This window comes from Pongo abelii, chromosome 13 (assembly GCF_028885655.2).
Source record: "Pongo abelii isolate AG06213 chromosome 13, NHGRI_mPonAbe1-v2.0_pri, whole genome shotgun sequence".
NCBI lineage: Eukaryota > Metazoa > Chordata > Mammalia > Primates > Hominidae > Pongo > Pongo abelii.
In genome coordinates, this window is record NC_071998.2 from 42116812 (window position 1) to 42139483 (window position 22672).

General features: G+C 43.4%; 1 long non-coding RNA gene across 1 annotated transcript in view; it reads right to left on the bottom strand.

Annotated features, from left to right (window-relative positions):
* Positions 1-22672, bottom strand: part of LOC129047835 (uncharacterized) — a 38767-nt gene that overhangs the window by 3886 nt on the left and 12209 nt on the right. Inside the window, exon 2 of the long non-coding RNA XR_008509622.2 lies at positions 17269-17397. This is a non-coding gene — a long non-coding RNA (uncharacterized LOC129047835). The remainder of the gene's footprint in view (positions 1-17268; positions 17398-22672) is intronic.

A 22672-nucleotide genomic window follows, 5' to 3' on the forward strand; every position in this document is an offset into this window, starting at 1 on the left:
AGCAAGCGGGCTGAGGCCCAGCCTGGGGGGTCTGTTTTATGAGGATCATGTTATTGCCCTCAGGGCTGTAGTTGACCTCACACCAAATAAACACGTCAGCCAGTTCCAAAGTCACCATTCCCAGGTGTGGTCTGGAGGCGCCACGCAAAGACCCTCACGGTCATCGCTCCATTTTTCCTCACCTCCACTCAGAAATGGCTCTCACAGTCTCAGCATCAGTGCTGACAACTCTCTCCCTATCCCTTTCCCCAAATCATTTGTCAAAACAGTCCAAGATCTCATGAACTGGACCTGAATTGCCATCTGAGTGCAGGTCCACTAGCCTTCAGAGAGAAGACCCTGCAAAGGAGAAAAACTAATACACAATGAAATACAAATTTACATACATATATATTTACATTCTATGTCTCCCTCAAAAATTAAGGAAGGGAGATTGGGCAGTTGCTTTTTATTTGTTTTTCCAGGTTTTTATTAAAAATATGCTTTTCATTATTTGTTTTTCACACAGCAGAATTAACTGCTCCAGACTTCATCTCAGGTTGGCCTAAATACTGGCATAGTTCTGAGCTCCATCACTCTGCCACCAGTTTGGGTGAGCTTGGGTAATACTGACTCACTCACTTTCAAGTTTTTTAATAAGTCGGGTGTGTTAAAAAAAAAAAAAAAAAGACCTGCTATCAAAAATCAAGCAAAAAGCCCAGTGTCCCCTGGAAACCCCCCTCGAGGTACTGTTTACATCACTCACAGTGTGGAAGTCCTCTCCAGACACCGGATGCATATTCTCACCCGGAGATGCCTCTAATTGGGCCGTAGTTTCTAAAGAATATTCGTGTGGATTCCAACCCCACCACTCAACTTCTGTGACCTTAGACAAGTCATGTCAACCTTAGTCCTTTAAGTGTAAAACAGAAACATTCACACCTGCCTGATGTACCTCACGAGCAAATACAAATGTGCTTTGGAAACAATAATGTGGTAGGGAAATGGCAGCTGTTATTATTGTAATAAGGTCAAAAATGACACAAGAACATGGCTCCTCAGACACCGTCTGGGGTGCTTGGTTCCGGAAGCATTTCTTCTGGAGCCAGCAGTGAGGTCACTGTGGAGGCAGGAACAGACCATTTTGCTTCCATGTTTGTGGGAAAAGGCACCATCTTGGAAGGGAGGACAGGAATGCATTGTGGGAAAACCCACAGCATGCCTGTTGTTCAGAAAACACAACTGAAACCACACTGGTTAGAAAGTATTGAGACTACAACCTGAACAAAAAGAATTCAAACACTTGAGCTTACGCTGGGATTGTTTTCCCAGGGTCAATCCTGCCTTAGAACTTTGCTGAGGAATTTACGTTTCTCATTACTTGAGGGAAATAAGAAGCTCAGTTGAGACAATTAGAATTCTATTCTGGAGGCAAAACAACAGCTCCAGTTTGGCCTGTGTTTTATTCCCACCTCTCCTTCAGGCTTTACCTGAAGTATCTCAAGGGAAACACAGCGGGGAATTGGTATCTTTGCTGGTCTATTACAAGGTCTCTTTGTGTTCTGCTTCTCCAGTTTCTGAATCGGTAACTCCTGAAATACACCTTGCAAAGTCTCTCTTTAGGCAGATGTACCACTGAAATTCATTATCTCGTCCTCTGAGAACCAGGCAAAGGAACAGGCCCCCGTGTGGAGGATCTTCATGCTCACAAACACATCTGGACGGGGAGGTGACTCGTGCAGGCCGGCAAGGATACCTGCAGCATACCTGCTGTCACTGCAGGGTAACAGGCAAGGGGGCTGAAAAATGGAGGGAGGAAAGAGGCAGGGGAGTGTTCTCACGGTGGACGATGAGGGGAGAGTGGAAGGATGTGGTCATGGGGAGAGAGGAAAGAAAGATGAATGGGGCCTGAGTCAGTCATAGGCTAAAGCAAACAGGAAGGTTTTAAAGTGAGATTTGAGGAGAGGAAGTGGTTCTGAGCAAGGGGAGGGAGAGAGTTCCAGAGATCGGTCTTGGACAAGAGCTACTCTTCATTTTTTTGGATAGTCCCCCTCGTGTGAATATTTCTTGGCAGCTCTGACAGACGAGTGAACCAATTTATTATTTTTTTATTTTTATTTTTTCAAAAAATTCACAACTGGCTTCAATTCTCCCCCAGACCTTGAACCAAAAGGGATTGAGACTTTAGGTCTGAAAACATTCAGGAGATTCATTTGTGCTCTGCTTCATTTGCACTGCTGCCTGCTGCTCACAGCAAACACTCAGGGCCACCCAGACAAGGGCATACAGGGAGGTGTCCCAGCCCCTGTTAACCTGCAGCCAATCTCTCTGATGCCGTGTCCACTGTGCCTGAGTGGATCCAGGAATATCATCTGGGGGGAGCTTGGCACCTTTATAAATCTCTCTAAACCTAAATTGCTGGATGTGGAATCACGGTTGCTACCTCCCCGTCCGGCAACAGGGCCTGCGTGTGGCAGAGGGAAGGAAGGGGGAGGGAGCTTTGGGGCTGGGGACCCAGTGGCGGGTCACATGAAGAGACAAGGGACAAGGGATTTGGATTTGGCATTCCCATGGAAAGCCTAAAGGTACAGATCCTACCAGATAAAGAGCAACCTTGGATAGACACACAGTGCCCTGGCTTCTGAGGACTGATCTTACAATAGCTCTAGAAGCCAAAAACAAAACAAAATGAAGCACTAACAAAAAAACAAAACAAACAAACAAAAAAAACTTCCTTGAAAGAACTTAACCAAAACCAGCACATCTGAAATCTTTTCAGTTCCTTGGGGAAGTTCCCTTCCCACTACCGTTTATCAGAAACTGTTTTCTCCATATTGTAAAAGATAATAAAATCTTCTGGGCTTCAAGAACTAAGAGGCTTTGATTTTGCTTCTTGTTTCGTGACTTTGGGAACTGAACCTTCATGGTTCTTATCATTTTCATCTATAAAATGGGGTTAATAAGCTTTGCTCCCACCTCAAAAAACATTACTCACATGATATGAACTCCTTGTGTAAGGATCAAGACATATATATAAAAGGACGTCATTCATAATAGCAGAAGTTGTTACAGAACAACACCTAATAATGTCCAGGTTATTGTTTCTTCTTAAACTAAAACTGAACTCAGGCATGAAAACTCAATGCTGGATCGCTTTTTATTGTGCTAGAAAATAAGCAATTTAAATAAAAACTCCAATACTTCTGCAGTGTCTACATTCTCTATTTTGAAATCCAAACTGATTTCTACATTACAATTAAATTTTAAACATAATATACTGAGCACATTTTAAATGCTTATATTACTTTAACAGCTTTAATGAGATATAATTCATCTTCTCTTATATTATTTTTTACACTTTAAAACTTCACTGTTAGGGCCGTGCACAGTGGCTCACACCTCTAATCCCAGCACTTTGGGAAACCAAGGCAGGCAGATCATCTGAGGTCAGGAGTTTGAGACCAGCCTGGCCAACATGGTGAATCCCTGTCTCTACTAAAAATATAAAAATTAGCCAGGTGTGGTGGTGCACCCCTGTAGTCCCAGCTACTCTGGAGGCTGAAGCGGGAGGATTGCTTGAACCTGGGAGATGGAGGTTGCAGTGAGCCGAGATCACACTGCTGCACTCCAGCCTGGGCCACAGAACGAGACTCCATCTCGAAAACAAAACAAAATAAAACAAAAGAACAAAAAACGTCTCTGTCAAATATAGTAGTCACTAGGCTCATGTGGCTACTCGAATTTCAATTTAAATTAACAATTACTTAGTACAACTAAAAAATCCAGTTTCTCAGTCATACTAATCACATTTCAAGTGCTCAGTAATCATGTGTGGCTAGTGGCTATGGATTAGACAGTACAAATATAGACCAGTTCCATTGTTGTAGAAAGTTCTGTTGGGCAACACTGCTCTAAAATAATACAGAATATACTCATTACAAAAATGTGGAAAACATATAAAATCAGGGAAAAGATACAAATTTCTTATTTTCCCACCACCAATGAAAACCACTATTAATAATTTAGCAGATTATTTATTATGTTTGGGTTTTTTCCTGAATATCTGTTTTGTTTCGTTTAGATTACATGGTTGTGATCCATTGAATATGCAATGTTATAGTCTGTTAAGCTTTAAAATAAAAGCATTGTTCCATGTTGTTGCCTCCTTTTCAGAAACATAATTTATAATGGCTGCAGAATATTCTATTACCCAATTGTTGGCATATAGAGGGTACATGTTTGAATTTTTCTTAATTCAAATAAAGGTAAAATTTCTGATTTAATAGCACTTGCTCGCTTTAAAAAGAGCCCAGAGAAATTACTGCATTCTGCAATAGTTCCTAACATACACAGAATCTGGGAGCATCAGGAATAATCCGCTTGAACCATTGGTGGCTTCCTCTCCCTTCCTGAGCCCCTGAACTTGGAAGAGGCACATGTGTGTCATCTCCCACTACTTTAGGGCTATGTTCAGCAGATGCAAAGTAAGGGCAACATGCTGCAAAAGGAGGATAGTCATCAAGAAATTACACGTTTCATTTGCCAAAAGCTAAACGCAGAAGGATTATGCCCTCTCAGAGCCTTCTTCCTGCAATATACTATGAGCCTCACAGGGCCCCGCGGCGTTGCTGAGGGGGCAGTGGACATGAAAGGACCCCACACAGAGCCTGGCACACTCTCGCAGAAAGCTTCCAGAGCCCTCCCTCAGCAGGTTCTTCTCCTACCACACCGGTCTCCTCTTCCTCTTCACATGAGCATCAAGGACCACAGGCTCTGCCCTCAGGCTCCTCAGTGACCCAGCTCAGCCAGCCTGTGGCTTTAGCCACCAAGAGGACCCCAAACTTCTCTCTGCCTCCTGAACTCTCTCTGAACTCCATACTCAGACATCTGCCAAAACATCTCCTCTGGGCATCTCAAAACTAAAATGTAATTTTACCCCATCTCCCTATCAAATAAACGAACAAAGATAACAAAAATCTCTGCCCCTACTACAGTTCCCCCATCTCCATAAATGACATCTCCATTTTTCTAAATGCTCAGGTCAAAAATCTGAGGTCCTCCTTTGCCCTTCTCTTTCTCTAATGCCTCATCCATCATTAAATTCCTCAAATCCTACCTTCCCACCTCCACCAGCCCGACAGCCACTGCCCCCTCTCACCTGGCCACTGCAGCAGCTTCCCAACTGGCCTCTCTACATCCACTCTTGCCCCGAGGGGCTTCGTCTCCACGTTAAGTTCTCACCAAGGTAGTTCCATCTGCCCCCGGCCCCTGCGTGTTTGGATATGTGTGTGTGTTTGGTGGGGGGGTGTCTGGGTTGTCACAACAATGCTCATTGCCTTAGTGCCTGAAGGACTAGTGTCCTAAATGCTCACCACTAAGGAATATCCCATCCAACATGCCAATAACACTTCCCTGAGAAGTTCTGACCTGCAGTGATCCTTTCAAGACCCAAGCTGCAAGGACTCTCTCCATCAAACAGCTCCCTGGAGGAAATGTTTAAATGGCTTTTTACATTAAAAAATACATTTTTTGAACCTTGAAGCTGGCAGTTTCCATGTTAAATCCTCCCACTGGCTCTATTCCAGACAGGTAGGAGGCCTGTCACAGTTAACCACCACTAATCAAGGAATCTCCAGGTCCTAGAGGGGAAGGCAGAGGAGAGGATCTTTAGAGAACAACAACAACAACAAAGGTGCTTATGGGACTCGCTATGCCTGAAATCTCCCTCCCCATCTAGCTGGTGCCCTCCTAAGAATCCTTGAGAATTCACTCTAACGTTACCTCCTGTGGGAGCCCCACTGACTACTCCATGCAGCTGCAGACACCTTTGTGCCATCTCTGGACTTCGTGCACACCTGAATGACAGCCTCTGTCACAATGTAGCAATTATTTATTATGTATCTTTCCCCCTACTAATTAGAGGGTTCCTTGAGGGCAGGATAATGGGTTACCAGGGTGTGCTTCCAGGATCCCTGAGTGGGCAACTCCCTTCGCTCCCTCTGGCCATGGTCTAGCTGCTGTCTACAAAATGCAGACCCCAGAGAAGGACCATATCTTTCCATGCACTCAAAGACATGGCCTCATGAGCCCACTTTTACAAGGAGCACTGAACCCGGAAGAAAAGGAAAGATGGTCTCAGAAGGCGGGAAAGAACATCAGCAGGCCAGGCTGCAGGTTCTGGGAACCAAGGCCACCTCCTCTCCCTTTGTCAAAGACTGGCTCAATTCTGAGGCTAGAAGGAGAATGCTAACGGGGCAAGAACTTGAATGCATCACTGAGGTGACAGGCAGCATGGCCATGAGAAGGGATGTTCAGATTTACTCATCTATGGACCCAAAGCCTTCTAGTGGAATAGTTGTGAAACTGTGCTTTAAAACCCATCACTCTAGAAAGCCTGTGAAATGAAGTGGTGCAGCCCCAGTGAGGGAGACACCATCTTGAGGTGCCAGACTCACATCAGGAGCTTTCTCTGGCCCCACACTGCAGCCTTTGATGATTCAGCCTTCGTGGCAAATAGCATCTGCTGCCACCATTGATGGAGAGGGGCCGTGCTCAGGAGGCAGGTTGACAGCGGACTGCTTTATGGAGAGGCACAGGAGCAGGAGACAAGAGAAAAGAGGCAATCACTTGTTGACCTATGTGCCATGCACCCTCATATCCTCAAACAAACCTTCATCAAGGACAGGAAACTGAGGCTCGGATGGGTCCAGTAACCTGACTGGACACAGAGCATGTAAGTGGCAGGGCTGACTTGTGAGCCCTTACTTGCCTGTATCCCCCAGTCCCTTCCCTGTACATGACACCCTCCCACACCAAAAACTCAGACGATGCTGCCATGATGCCGGGAGGTGGAAAATGTTGCAAGTTGCATCACAACAGTGCTGGGCGCTGCCCAAGAGTCAGTGGACCTGGACTGTGGTCCACGCTCAAGCTGATGGTTGACCTCGGGCAGGTCCCCTGAGCTCTGCAGGTTTCAAGTTCCTCATCTGTCTAGAGTGGAGCTGCCTGTAGATCTCCAATAGGCTTTCTAGCTCAAAAATTCTTTGATCTTAGAAACTTAACACCCATCGGTTAGGATTTGTCCAGCTACAATTCTGAAAAGAATTATTCCTGTGGATATGAGACATGGAATGTTAAGGTTTTGCAAATGTTACCATTCCAGCAACAATGTATGCATAGAATATTCCTGGCCAGGGAGAAGGATCTTAGGGAAGAGCGGAAGTCCGTCTGTCAGCAGTAGGCTTAAATGTGGCTGAACGGCGAGCCGGGTGATGGGAAAAGGGAATCTGGAAAGACTCACATTCTGTTTGAAAAGAAAAAGGGTTTTAATGGGACATGCTCACTCACTCTGGATTTTAACAACTTCTCAAAGTGTAATGGGGGGAGGTGGGTTGGGGGAGGAAAGAAACAGAGTTTGTGGAGTGAACAGAGGGGAAGAAAGAGAAAGTGATAAAAACGGGACAAATTCAGAGCTTGAGATCATGGAACAAATCAAAGAGGGCAGACTCTACAAAAGGCCCTGGGCCCTGGCTGGGGAGGCCCATGATTAACTCTTAAGAATATTGTTAACACCAGGAAGGAGGTTTAGGAGGCAAATTTTATTTTAGAAGCTGGAAAGTTCTAATATATATAATGCAGATCAGTGAGTTACTCTTTCTAGGCCTCAGTTTCCTCATTTCCAGTGTGAAGAGAAGTTTGTGTGGCATAAGAGCTTTGTGAGAATAAAAGGAGGCCGCACATGTGTAACCCAGGGGTATCTTGGGCCTGAGAGTGCTGTCACTCGTTCATGACAGAAAACAGCCCGGATGAGCCACAGTCTCACAGCAGCAGCAGACAGGAAGGCCAGACTGCGTGAGGCCAGCTTTCCACAGTGACAGCCCATGATGACATGCTGGAGAAACAGCAGCAGGGATCACATCAGGACCAAGAGGGCCTCCTCAGAGCCTCCCTCTCTCCCTCCTTCCAGTACTTGGACTGAGACAAATAATTCAGAAGGATGGAGAGGCTCCAACAGAAGCATGGGGTCCACAACCCCAAAACAAAGGGGGTGATTTGGTTTGGCTGTGTCCCCACCCAAATCTCATCTTGAATTGTAGCTCCTGTAATTCCCACCTGTCATGGGAGGGACTTGGTGGGAGGTAATTGAATCATGGGGACAGGTTTTTCCCCTGCTGTTCTCATGATAGTGAACAAGTCTCACAAGATCTGATGGTTTTATAAAGGGGAGTTCTCTCTCTTGCCTGCCACTGTGTAAGACGTGACTTTGCTCCTCATTTGACTTCCTCCATGACTGTGAGGCCTCCCCAGCCATGTGGAACTTTGAGTCCATTAATCCTCTTTCCTTTATAAATTACCCAATCTTGCATATGTCTTTATTAGCAGTACGAGAACAGACTAATACAGGGGGCTCAAATCAGTTCAGTTAGAAAACTAAGGAGATGTGATGTCACTTGCATCCTGAGATGATGAGGACAGTGTAGGGGTTAAGAACTCTGGATTCGAATTACTGGGGTTTGATTCCAGATCCATCATGGTGCACTCGTGCTGGGTAGCAAGGGAAGTTTAATAAAGGAATTTGTTTTTCAATGGTGTGGACTGGGTTTAGGAAAACAACAAAGGATGGGTCGTACCTCAAAGCTGGCCACAGCAGGGAGTGTTTGGGCCACAACGGTCAAGGAGGGGGCTGGCAAGTAGAACCCAGAGAGATAGCTCTCTAAAAACGGAATCAGAGAGAACTTACCCAGGCCTTGGTGACCAGAGGATGGGGGCAGCAGTCAGGGAGAGAGAGGATAGCCTGGGACTCCTCCCAGCACAGGGGGCAAAACCAAGGGCTGGGGACTGCTTGCTATGGAAACACATTGTCCAGACACTCTTTTAGATAAGGAAACTGAGGTCAGAGGGACTAAGTGACATGAATCATTAGAGACACGGATGAGAGGAGAACCCAGCAGAGCTTGGGCTATCATCCCCAAAGACACAATCCTGAATGTTGAAATCCTGAAAATATAATTATGGAAAACAATAATTTTAGAAGTTATTTAAAAAACATTTATTTATGTCTTTAAGGGGAATCTATTTGAGAAACATATAAAAATATGACAAACACTGCATAGGCCACTTTGTACAGTAAAATAGGCAATAAAATATATTTTTGCAAGTATAAACACTCAGGTATACTAACTACAGTCATGAGTATAAAAGTTATGAGCAGATGAACCATATTCATAAAGAAACAGGTCAAAAAGTGAAATGTATAAAAGTGCTTCACTATGGTTGGTTATTGTGTGCATCAGCTTTATAACTGTGGTCATCGGAAATACCTGGAAGGACAACCTCAGTCATTTGACAAGATCATTCAAAAACTTTGAGGGGTTATTATCACATATGCAGTAGCTCAAGAGCCCAGATCTTGTGAAATTTTATTTTTCACAAACGCAGATAGACGAAAAAGGACAGCTCTTTGTTTATTGAGGGAGTTTCAACATTTTTATGGACATGTGCAATGCTCATATACAAAGACAACGTTGTGATAACGCACTTTCATGGTGTCAAATTTGCAAAAAAAGTGCATAAAACTAATTAGAACTCCCTAAAGTTTACATAATTCATACCTCTAGTATTGGTAATAATGTGAAGGTGAAAAACAGTATGGCAAACTGGCACTGTGTGCACAGGGGCAGAAGTCATACATGATTAAATAATTTGCCAGGGGAGAGTTCTTGTATTGTTCATCTGCATTTTTACTTCTAAGATCTTCAAAATACAGTGAGTATTGTATTTGTATTTGGACAGTGATTATGGTCTACAAATTTTGAAAGTATATGCTGTCCATTCAAAAACTGGATTATTGCTTGGCCATTGCAATTAAGCAATTTATGCTTTTACAGCACCAGTAATAATTAGCCTTTAAACATTTATCCTTTACCATTAAGTAGCCTCATACACTTGACTTATCAACAATTATACAGATCTTCCATTGTGCTATAAGAAATACAGTAAGAAAGCCAGGCGTGGTGACTCATGCCAGTAATCCCAGCACTTTCAGAGGCCAAGGCAGGTGAATCATCAGAGGTCAGGAGATCGAGACCAGCCTGGCCAACATAGCAAAACCCTGTCCATACTAAAAATACAAAAATTAGCCAGGTGTGGTAGCACGCATCTGTAATCCCAGCTACTTGGGAGGCTAAGGTGGGAGAATCACTTGAACTAGGGAGGCGGAGGTTGCAGTGAGCTGAGATTGCACCACTGCACTCCAGCCTGTGTGACAGAGTGAGACTCTGTCAACAAACAAACAAAAAACAACAACAACAGTAAGAATAATATCTGGCTTCCCTGATATCAAATCTATATTAGTCAGGGTTCTCCAGAGAGACAGAACCAATAGGATATTGATATAGATCTATGAGAGGGGATTTATTGGGGAATTGGCTCACATGATTACGGAGGCTGAAAAACCCCATGACAGGCTATCTGCAAGCTGGAGACCCGGGGATGCTGGTAGTGTGGCTCTGTCCAAGCTTGAAAGCCTCAGAACCTAGAAAGCAGATGGTGTATCTCTCAGTCCAAGCTCAAAAGCCTCAGGACTCAGGGTGCTGCTGGTGTAAGTCCTGGAGCCCAAAGACTGGCTACCCTGAAGTTCTGATATCCAAGGCAGCAGCAGAAAAGCCCATGCCAGCTTCAGAGAAAGACCAGTTTGCCTTCTGTGTTTGTTCTCTTTAGGCTCCTGGCTGATTAGACGGTGCCCGCCAGCATTGAGGGCAGATCTTCCCTGCCTAATTCATTCAGACTCACACACTGATCTCTGGAAACATCCTCACAGACACACCCAAAATAATGCTTTACCAGGTTTTTAGGTATTCCTTAATTCAGTCAAACTGACACCTAAAATTAAGTCCAGAATTCTACCCCTCATCCACTTGGCACCCACACACACGTCTCTGTAAGCCACACTTCATTTCCAAATAAAGACAATAACAAGGTAATTGTTCTGCCTAATGTGATGCAACTAACACAATGCAGTAATCCTGCACGCAACTGAAAATATACTAATCCCTTCCCTAGAATTCGGCTTTCAGGATTTCAACATTCAGGATTTTAATCTGTTGGGATTGTGATTTTCTAAATGTAGACATTAGGGATTTTAGATGTTAAGGATTTTAGACTTTAGAGATTGTAATTTTTAGGGATTTTGATCTTTTGGGATTTCAACATTTGAGATTATGGTGTTTGGTGGTTTTTGTTTTTTTTTTTTGTCTTTCTGTATTATGATTGGCACCAAACTCATCACTTCTGTCTCTCAGCCTATTGTGTGGTCTAAATGCCTCCCTGAAACCCTTGTTAATACTGCCTGTCCACAGCGTTTACCACGTACGAGGTACTGTTCTAATAACTCATTTAAATTCCCACAATAACTCTGTAAGGTGGGTGCTACTATTATATTATCCCCACTTTACAGATGAGAGAGCTGAGGCATAAAGAGATTAAAGCCGGGTGTTCTGCCTATGGAGTAGCCATTCTTCATTTCTATACTTTCAAAAAAAAAAAAGAAAAAAGAAAAAAGAGAGAGAGAAAGCCACTCACCTAAAGTTACACTGGCTACTAAATGGCAGAACTGAGGTTCTAACCCTGAAAATTTTGCCCCCAAATCTGTGGTCTTAATCTCTAAAAGATAAGGGGCACAGGAGGACCCTGAAAGAAACTGAGGGGGGTTGTCACTGTTACTGAAGTACCAGGGCCCAAGGTCACTAATTTGTACTGTGGCATTGCCTGGCCCCACTTCACCTGGTGCCTCCAGCTCACTCTTCAAGATGGGACCTTCCAAGGCAACCTGCCATCCTCCCTCCCTCAGCCAGCTCCCTCCTCAGAGAGAGGCCCATCAGTCTGCACCTTTCCTATCCAGCCCCACTGCCATGCAGAGTGCCATCCGTGTACAACTAAGGGCTCTACACATTTCCCACGAGTTCAGCAGTCAGGGAGAATGGTACTAGGAACACGCTAGACCTCTTAAATTTGCTCCAAAGGAAGCTCAAGGGACTGAGTAGCGAATTCTTACAGAGGACGCAGCTCAAGCTTGACAGCCAATGTCAAAACTTGACAAGTCACTTGGTGCTTTGACTCAAAACCCTTCTTCTTCTGCCTGTGCATTTCCACTGAGGGCCATCCCTTTGAGCCAACTTGCCGATGCAGGCAATGTGTTCATCCTTCATCTGTCCCCACTCCCTACCTCTCTGAGAGCCATCAGTTCTGTGTCAGATGAGGAAGCAAAGATGAAGAAATGAGAGGATGTGCAGAGGCAGAGCTCTTCCATGAGTGTCCCCTTACCTCACACCCATCACAACCTGGAAGCCAGGCAACGATGATGACCAAGAATATTTATTGATCTCTTAATATGGGCCAGGCACTCTTAAAAGTGCTTTTTATACATTACATGAATACTGTGGTTGATCCCTATTTTACAATTGAGGAAGCAAACATTGAGAGAGGATCAGTCATTTACCCAAGGTACCAGGATTCAGATCCAGGTGCTCCTGACTCTTACCCACTTCCCAGGTAACAAAGGACTTGGTGTGTCTGGCTAAACTATTGGATTTCATCCTGAAAATTGTGAGATTTTAAAAACCTTCAAATAGAATTTGGTGATGCTCATATATCTTTAAGATAGAATGGCCACAGGTAGAAAATTAGGAGGGTTTTAGAGACAGGGGGACCATCTGGAGGCTACAGTGATAATCAAGGAATGACCCCCAAAGGCACCTGTACTAAAGTAGTGGCAGGAGGCAGTGAAAAGTACACAGACCTAGGAGATGCTGGAGGTAGAATGAGGCTTATTAGGCAGGGGTGGGTGAAAGGCAGGTGGTTAGGATCGCTCCCAGATTTCTGGCTTGAGCAGCTGCATAGATAAATGGACCATCAACTGGAAAGAGACCAGGGAGGGCGCAGATTTAAGGGCACTTGGAGGGAGATTACTGGGTTCTGTTTGGGACATGTTGAGTTCAAGGTACCCAGAGGACATTTGGATGAAAATGCCACCCCCACTCACCACCCTAAAGGGTCTGAGCTGGAGATTAGACTTGAAAGCTGCCATTCTTAAATTCAGGAACTAAATATACTGCAGTTTAAGAGGTCACCCAGGGAAACTGTGGTAAGTGATGAAATAAGTAGGCCAAGGTTGTAGTCCTTAGAGTCCATGCTTACTAGCAAGCAGTAGGAGAAGACCCAGCTACAGGGACTTGAGGGGAATGGTCAGAGCGAAGAGAGGGAAGGAGAGTGAGATGCCTGGGGAACGACTGAAGGTTATTTCCAGAAGGGAGTGGTTTACTGTGTGTATTAGTCTGTTCTCACGCTGCTGATAAAGACATACCCAAGACTGAGTACTTTGTAAAGAAAAAGAGGTTTAATGGACTCACAGTTCCATGTGGCTGGGGAGGCCTCATAATCATGGTGGAAGGTGAAAGGCACATCTTACATGGCGGCAAGCAAGCAAGAATGAGAGAGCCAAGTGAAAGGGAAACCCCTTATAAAATCATCAGATCTCATGAGACTTATTCACTACCATGAGGACAGTATGGGAGAAACCACCCCCATGATTCAATTATCTCCCAGCAGGTCCCTCCCGTAACCCGTGGGAATTATGGGAGCTACAACTCACGATGAGATTTGGGTGGGGACACAGATCCAAACCATATCACTGTGTCAAATGTCAAGGTCTAGTGGAGGGAGAAATATGTCCATTGAATTTGGCTATTTTGAGAACTTTTGCCAGAACTTTGCAAAAATACTATCAGTGGCATGGGGAAGAAAAGAGATTGCCCTGCAGGTGCTCTGGGTGGAACACAATCACAGCTCTGTGGACCCAAGTCTCTGGTTTGGGCCTCAGAAAGCCTGGCAGCCACTGCCTACTCTAATGCACCCTGCTCCTCTGAAACCCTCAGTTCCCACACTCCAGACCCTATTTTACTTCTCGGTTGGTTTCTTCAGCATCCATCCATGTGTTGGAGCCTACTGAAAATATTCCTTTTTCTAAAGTATTCTGCCCTCACACTCACCAACCCGTAGTGAACACAGAAAATCCATGCCCTTTATTAGATGCAAGGAGAGCTGAATTCAAATCTGGACTTTGCCCTCAATAACTGTGCCTACAGAAGTGACCTAACCAGTGTGTAAAATAGGTTAATAAGACTTCTGTTGCAGGGCTGATTTGAGGAATTAATGACATAGCCCATAGGGAAATTGCCTCCTTCCTAATAGGCTCAAGAAATGTTGTTTTCCTTTAGCTTAAATTCTCTCCAGGCTCTGAGAATGTGTATAGCCCAGGGAAGTAGAGTCTGGGTTTATCTAACCTTTTCTTAGAGAGGATTTTATGGGGGTGAAGGATGAGAGATCACCAGGTTAATGGGAGCTTGCAGAGTTAGAAAGGAGTGACTGAAAACAAATATTTCCATTGGTTTTATATTAGGTAGGCCTGCCTCATCCCAGCAGCTGTCTGCTGAGTGATGGGCAGTTCTATTTACTCCTCAGCCTCCCCAAGTGCTGCTCTAGAAGAGGATGCAGTGTACACTCCAGGGCTCACCATGGCCTTTACCATCTCAGAGCATGGTCGCCAGACTACCCATGGCCAGAGTTCCTATGGCTCCTGTGGTTCTAAACCATGGGCAGTTTTGCCCCCTGGGAGTAGTAGGCAATGTCTGGAGACATTCTTGATTATTACAACCCATGACAATAAGCCGTGAAGGAGGGAGTGCTACCAGCACCTAGCAGGTAGAGGTCAGGGCTGCTGTAAGCCTCCTGTAATTCACAAGACAGCCCCCATAACAAAGAATCATCACATCAAAATGTCAATAGTGCTGAGGTTGACAAGCCTCCTGGGCTGTGTTAAGATCCAGTTGTCCACAGCGGCCACCACCTTGACGAGGCTCCCTTTGGTGGCCTCCTTCCCTTCCCTGTCTCATTTCTCCACTCCTCTCCTAGGATCTCCTGGGATTCCTCCCCATTGAGCCACTGCACTCAAATCATTGTCTCAGCATGTGCTTCTGGGGACCCACAAACAAGACATGCATTGGGCTATTTCTGGTCTGAGTAAGGTGGAATTTATTCCTACACCCACTAGAAGAAGCACTCTCCACCACAAGGAAAAAATATGCTTTTAACATATTTACAAAGCAAAGGTACAAGTCCCAGTGAATATAACACAAACAGTAACCTCTTAGGACACACTATAGGTAACGCTAAAAAGAGCAGAGACTAGACTGGGCAGAATCAATCTCAGCATGTGTCCTTGAGAAGAGTTTGAAGCCAAGCTCAAAGCACGGAGTGGGGCAAATTGGCAACAAGAAAGAGAAAGGGCTTTTGGAGAAGATTCAGCCCAGATTCCAACCCCAGGCTGCAACACCCTGGGCTTCTTTCCCTTCCAAGGCAGAGTTCAAGGGGCATCATGGGAACTGTAAAAACAATTCTGGAGCATTGCAGGGAGTGCATGAGGCCCAGAGCGTCCTCCTCCCTGTGCACTTCCTCTTTGTGGGAGGGAACAAAATGGCTGCAAATGTCTCCAATGTGAAGGGAAATTTTTGCCTGTGTCACGGCCAGGGGATTACATCTGCCTACAGTTACAGGATGTATCACTTGCAGAGAATTCCTTCCACAACATACTCAAAGAACCAAAATATATATATATATAAATTAAATAGCTGGCTATATTTGATCTATATTTTTCATTCTTTTTTTTTCTCCTGTGGTTTTTCACCAAAGTCCACTTTGACAAGCCATTAAAAGAAAACCCTATGTACATGAGCAATAGATGTAAAAAGAAAAAAAACCTAGTATATCAAACAACCCAACGTATACAGTTTGGAAGAAGTAACCGGATCCTCTGCTCTGGCAGGCTGTAAACTGGGCTAGGGAGGGACATTGTTTTTCTTTTGGTCATTCTGCCAAGTTAAAAAGGAAGTTGGAGATTAGAACAAAATATTTAAATCAAAAATGAATCCTTCAATGAAAGTTGCTTGATCCCCTACACTACCACCCCCAGCCTCCCTTCCCCCTTATTGGAAGCATATTTCTCTTTGAAAAGAAGTAGTGTATTGTTGCTGAATAGAAGGGGGACAGCCCACTGGGGAGACACATCGATCTCATCATTTTAAAAGTGAGAGATAAATGACCGAAGGCCTCTTCCCAATCAAATGCTGTTTCTGCACATTCTCAGAATAAATGGCACTGTTTTCCCTGGTGACTGCTGAGCTCTCTCTCCTCGGCTGGCTTTGCCTATGCTAACCATGCATTCCAGACCCTGGAACAAGGGTAACTGCAACTCAAATGGAAGCATCTGTGATGCCAGGGCACTGAATTTTTCTTTGAAACCCAAACAAGATCTTGACTCATCCTAAGGGCCCTGTAGTAAGATTCAGTACTTTAATTTTTTGAAATCTCTCTCAAATTTACTATGAGATGGATAGATAGCTTAGGTTCCACAAGCACTATTGTAGGAAAAGGTCCAAGAAAGAAGTAGTAAGGAACAAAGCCATACCTGATATCCACAGATCTCCTCCAGCATTGGGACTTACTAGTCTCTCCTCAAAAGGATTCCCTTTGGTCTTTGAAGGGGCACAGGTAAATGTGGCCCTTTTGGTGCTGAGCCCACTTCATGCAGGTGTAAAAGAACCATGGAAAACAAATATTGTGGTGGGGCTTTTGGATACATTTTTATTTCTGAGAATGGTTTTACAAAATCTGCTTCATAACTGGCCTGGTTCTACATGCTTCAGTACTCATCCCCAAGATTCTGTTTTCTTACAAAACTAATTTATCTATAACTTTTCAACACCCCAAATAAATGTTGGTAATGTAGCTCCCTAATACAAATCATACAGTCATAATAAATTAACAGCAGTCATCCAAGATATAAGAACAAGGATACACTAATGGCATTAATAACACACAAATATATAATAAAAATTTTACTCTCCAGAGGCAAGAATGACTTGTATTACACAATGGATTTTACAATAAACATTTGCAAATAATATGTACTCTGATAGTGAACAATTATATAGAATCCATATGTATCTGTTTTTTTCCCCAACCTCTCTGGCTTCAGCATCCTTGGACCTTGCATATTTCAATGCTGACTTGGGCTCATCACACTTCCCTGGCTTAACACTCACCCGATACCTGGGCAAGCAACCTAGAAGCCTGGCACTCCCCACTGCAAGCACTAAACATTTTAGAAGGAGATTTTAAAGCAGGAAAATAGCATCATCTCAAATGATCCTTGATAGGCCTACAAAGGGCACCTACCAGTGGCCGCCTTGTCCTTGTCCTTGGTGCACTTGCTCACCTACAGCGTGTCCCCAGCAGAAGGAAGCATTCAGTTTATCTGGTGTACGGGTACATGTGTGTTTATTTTCCCTCATCTTCTTTAATGAACTATTAGAAATGAAAACAAAAAAAAGAGTTATTTTCCAAGAGACTTTTCCTTAGAGCCTCTCTTTTTTTCCTGGACATAAACCCCATCACCACCCTCACCCCTAGAGAAACCACAGGTCCCCATATCATTGCTAGCTTGTCAGTTCTTGATGGCACTCATTCAAAAAATCTGTATTGAACTCAAATGTGTCCCAGAGACTGAGCTAGATGCTTCATCCAGTCTTCTCATTTAATCCTCTTAACACTTTGTCCTCAGGGGTTATAATTCACTTTATTTAGCACAGGAAGAAGCTGAGGCTCAGAAAAATCAAGTGACTTCCTCAAGGTCCCTGGGGAACAAAACGCCTTCAATCATTGAGTCTTTCCTGAAGCTGGTCCTGCCCAGAAGCCCTCCCTGCCACCTGGCCTCAAGAGGCTGCCTATTAGGTTGATGGGGCCCTCTTCTCTCAGGCCAGAATCCTCACGATCCTCTTCATAAGGGCTTTCTCTTTCATGCCTCATTCCCAGTTGTCTTATTACCATCTCACACCTGCCTGGCTGCAAAAGGCTCTCTGGTCTAATTTGGTTGCCTCCTTGACTATACGTCTGCGCTCTAATCCACTGGAGCCCGCCCACTGCCAGCTTACTATTCCAGAGAGGCTGCCTGGATCCCACCAGCTTCGCAAGAGTCTTGCTCCACGACTAGCTGACTGAGTCTGGGAAAGTCATTAAAACTCCCTGGCAGTTTCTTTGCAGTTATAATATGCACAATAATTTCAGCTTTATCTCTGAAAGAAAACTAAAATGAAGATTGAATGAGACTCAGAAAGTGGGCTTTGGGGAACATCATTCCCATGCCAGATTTTATCTCCAAAATGCCCCAAAGTACACATTTTCATCCAAACTTGCTCAAAATATGGTGTTTCTGGATCTGAATCCAATGCCAAATTTTTTCTCCAAAATTTCCTCCTGTGCCCACAAAGAATGAAAGTTAGTCATTCAACTTTTCCCTGCAAAACCTAAGTTCATCATTTGTGTTCCAGAAGGTGTGGCCAAGAACTATATTCAATATTAAACTCTATATCTCATTTACGAAATCACCAACAAGGAAATTTCGATAAGCCCTCTTATTTTCAATATCCAAACATCATATTTAATTAATCCAATCCTAGTTTTCGGGGTTAAGTGATATTCACCAACGTAGGCTAAAAGAAAAAAAAATAACATTCCAGAAATATAAACTATTGGAAATCCTGGAAGTCAGACACCTGGTTCAGATCAAAATAAGTACTGAAAAATCTTCATTGCCTTACATTTACCATGAAACAAAAACCCCAGCTTCTTCGCCTGACTTGTGCAGAACATTCCCAGCCTCAGCCTATCTTTCCCACCTAAACTTCCTTTTCTCCTGCATGAGCCATTTGCTCTAGACACCGGATTATTTGCTGTCTTCTAAAAGCTTCTTCATTTTATTTCCTCTGCATTTTCTCTCAGGCCTTTTCCCTGCACCCAAATGCCTCCCTGCTCCCACTGACCTAGTTGGCCAAATCCGACTAGCTGAAACCTCCACTTCTTCCATGAAATCTGTCTTGAACACACCAATCTGAACAGATTTCTCCTTCCTCTGAGCCCCTGTGGCAAAGGAAGCCCATGTGCTTACTCACCTAGTGCTGCCTTCTGCTACTTTGCTCAGTGTCATCTTGAACTTTCATTAAACATCTTTCCTTGTCATATTTTAGTGTTGGGCACCCAATTCTGTCTTTATACCCTAGAGTTAGCTACACACACAGTAGCTGCTCATTAAGAACTTGATGCTTAGATTTGACCCACATGCAAACACCTCTCCTCAAAAGAAATATTTCTTATGCATAAAGCAAGGGAATTGTAGAAATTCACCCCCATCAAATATTTTTGGCTGAAAAAAAAGAGAGTATCTTTGCAGAGTCTCAACAGAAACTGTGCATGTGAATGTGTGTTTGGGGTACAGAAGTAGAGAGAAGCTTGTTAATTTTAAAGCCACATAGCATGTTTGGCTAAGACTGTTACTGCATTTGTGTATTTCAACCACGTAAAATACACCCTGGGATTCTGGACTGAGAAAAATAGCCATATAAGGAGAAAACAAGGCATTCCCTATAGCTGCTCTTGTAAAACACTCTATGATTTAACCCTCTGCTCGGACAGATCCAAGCTCCTGCACTTTACAACTGCAAACAATCAAATTCCTGGGAGGAGCTCAGCGTGTGACCTGCACCACTGGGCACAAACAATCACAAACAAAACCTGACAGGTCACCTACAGGGCAGCATGACCAAAGCTTCGCAGCCTCCTGCCTTTCTCTCTGCGGTGGGCCGTCCCAGCTGGAGCAGGCACTGAGATGAGCTCCAGCCCAGAGACAACTCTGAGGGCTCATTAATCCCTTTCCTTCAAGAACTCAGGAATCTGAGGTCTGCCTCCACCTTCTAGATGACAGTCCATCAATCTGCAGAATCCCTTCACTGGGGAGGTGCGGGAGGGAGAAGTGGGGGGATCAAGATAAGGAAAGAGGGGCTCCAGGAACAGAGGCAGGACTGGGCAAAGCGTTGGCCAGCCTCCAACACGATGCCTGTGGCGTCTGGCTAGGGGCCTCTGTGCTATGCAGAGGAGGGACTATGGAGTGAGGGGGTAACAGGGCACCCAGCTGGCCCTCACCTTCCCTCCCTTCATCTTGATTGCCATTAATAACAACTCTGTGAGGTGCAGTTTTCTAGATGATGAAACTGAGATTCTGAAAGGTTCCAGTGTCCCTCACATGTAATGAGCAGGCGATGATTAGAAATAAGCTTGTATGCTGTGGCAGACACTGCTCATTTTCTTCTGTTATCCGGTCCAATCTCCTTCCTTCTGGCAATAGAATGAACACACCTCCACCTCCACCCCCCACCCCATTACACACACACACAGAAGCAAGGAAGATGGCTGACTGGCTGGAGATGGTATTTCCCAGACACCCACCTAGCTCAGGGGGGCCATGTGACTGAGTGATGATTTCCAAGGAGAGGAACATGAGTAGGAATAATGTGTGCAAATTCTGGGTCACATCTTTTTAAAGTAGCTGCTTGCCTTTCCCATGTGCTGGGACGCAGACGTAAGAATGAGGAAGAGGACAACCTTAGGGGCTACTGGAGTAGCACAACAGGAGGCTAGACGAGTTTATGGAACAGCGCCACCTACCTTCCTGGGGCTACCGGCCTGCAGGGAACTTAGACTGTTCCGTGAGGAGAAATAATCAGCCTCCTCTGAGCCACTGTATTCTTCCATGTCTTTGTGACAGCCATTTAGCCTGCATTCTAACTAAAGCATGTGACTTTCTGCAGCCTCAGCTGTGTGCAAAGAATCTTGAGGCCACAATAGCTTGCACTAACTTAAAAAGCAGAAGGAAAAAAATCGTAGCCAAGTTACATAACAGCAGTACTCACATGCCAAAATCACCCCCTCCCTGAGTCAAGGCTGGAATAGGGGCCTCAGCCACATGAGGGAGTCCTGCACAGGCGACAGCAAAGGTCAGAGAATCCTGCTCCCTCCTCCCCATAGGAGTTTACTACGGAAAGTTTGCCTAAGAAGGACCCTGAACCTCATTGAGCTGGAACCAGAAGCACTATTTCGACAACTGTCATTATCATTCCCAAAATGACTTGTTGAAAAGTCTTCCTCACTAATTTTTAAAGTCAGCTTTACTTCCCTGAGACACATGTGTTAAAACATCTACTATGATTATAATTTCACAGTTCCTCTTGGGACTTCAAGTTTTGAGACTATCATATTATATCTATACTAAAAGTGTTAACATTTTTTATAACAACCTTTATCAGTAATCATGAATTTTGCCCTTTAGTCTGGCATAAGTGTAACTATATTCAACCTTTTTTTTTTTTTTTTTTTTTTGCCTGATAGGTCTTTTTCTATTTTTTTTTTCTGTTTTTGTTCTTTTCTTTGCCCTCAAATTTTCTCTTATAAAACCACATAGATTTTAATTTTTTCATCCAAGTTAACAATCTCTGTGTTTTAACAGATACATTTAGTTCATTAACATTTTTTTAGGGTTTATGTCTGCCATCTTAATTTGAGCTTTGTATTTACTTTGCTATATATGATCTTTGCTTTCTTTTTTCCAAACTTTTAGTGGGATTGATTCCGATTTCTTTATTTCCTCTTTTCCTATTCTACTGATTTGGTAATTATCAGTCTTATTTCTATTTCTGTATATACCTACAGATGTTTTAGATGTTACCCTTACATTTTTAAGACACATACTTGACTTTGAAAAGTACAAAATGTCATCTCTACTTACCTATCAATCTTCAGAGATCCAAACATCTCCCACCCATTTTATCTATTATTGTTGTCGAATATCTCATTTTCACTTTTATATCCTTAAAATCTGTCAATATTATTAACTTCTATAGACAATGCTTGTTTAAATTTAACTTCCCCTCTTAGAGCTCATCCCTTCCTTTTTAGTTCAATTTTCTTCTACTTGAAATAAATCCCTTAGCAACTACTTTACATTTTTGGTGACCAAAACCAAACAAAACCTTAATTTTATATGTGTTGTTGAGTAATAGTTTAGCTGGCTATATAATTGCAAACCAATAGTGATTTTTCGTAGTGCTTTGGGTATGTCATCTTCTTGACTTTTAATATCTGTTGTTGCTGTTAAGAAATCTGCTGCCTAATTATATTTCCTATAAACAAAAATCTTGATTGCTTTAAGAACTTTTTGGCATCAGTATTTTGCAATTTCATTATAGTGGACTTGAAGTTTGAATTCACACTTACTTATTCAGCTCATGACTTACTGTACTTCCTGAATCTCATGATATTTATCTTTTAGACATTGTAAAAAAATTCTGTCTTTTTTCTCTCTGAATATTTCTTCTCCTTCATTTTCTATTTCTACTTCTAAACTCTTATTCTCATTCTTTCCTCCATGTCTTTAGTTACTCCCTCACATGTTTACGTTTTTGTGATGCATTCTGAATTGGAATTAAATCTCTTCCAGTTTACTACTTTTTTCTTTAACCATGTCTAATCTGTTAAAATTGATGACTATATTTATTATTTTAGAAGTTTCATTTGTTTCTTTTTCAAATCTCTATTTTATTTTTTCATGGTACCTTATATATTGTCATAATTTATTATGTTTTCAATTTCTAATTTTATGCTTTGAATCATTTTTAAACCTACTTATAGTCTTTATGTAATATGTTTATTATCTGAAGTGCCTGGGGATCTGATCTCACTGTGTATTCTATCC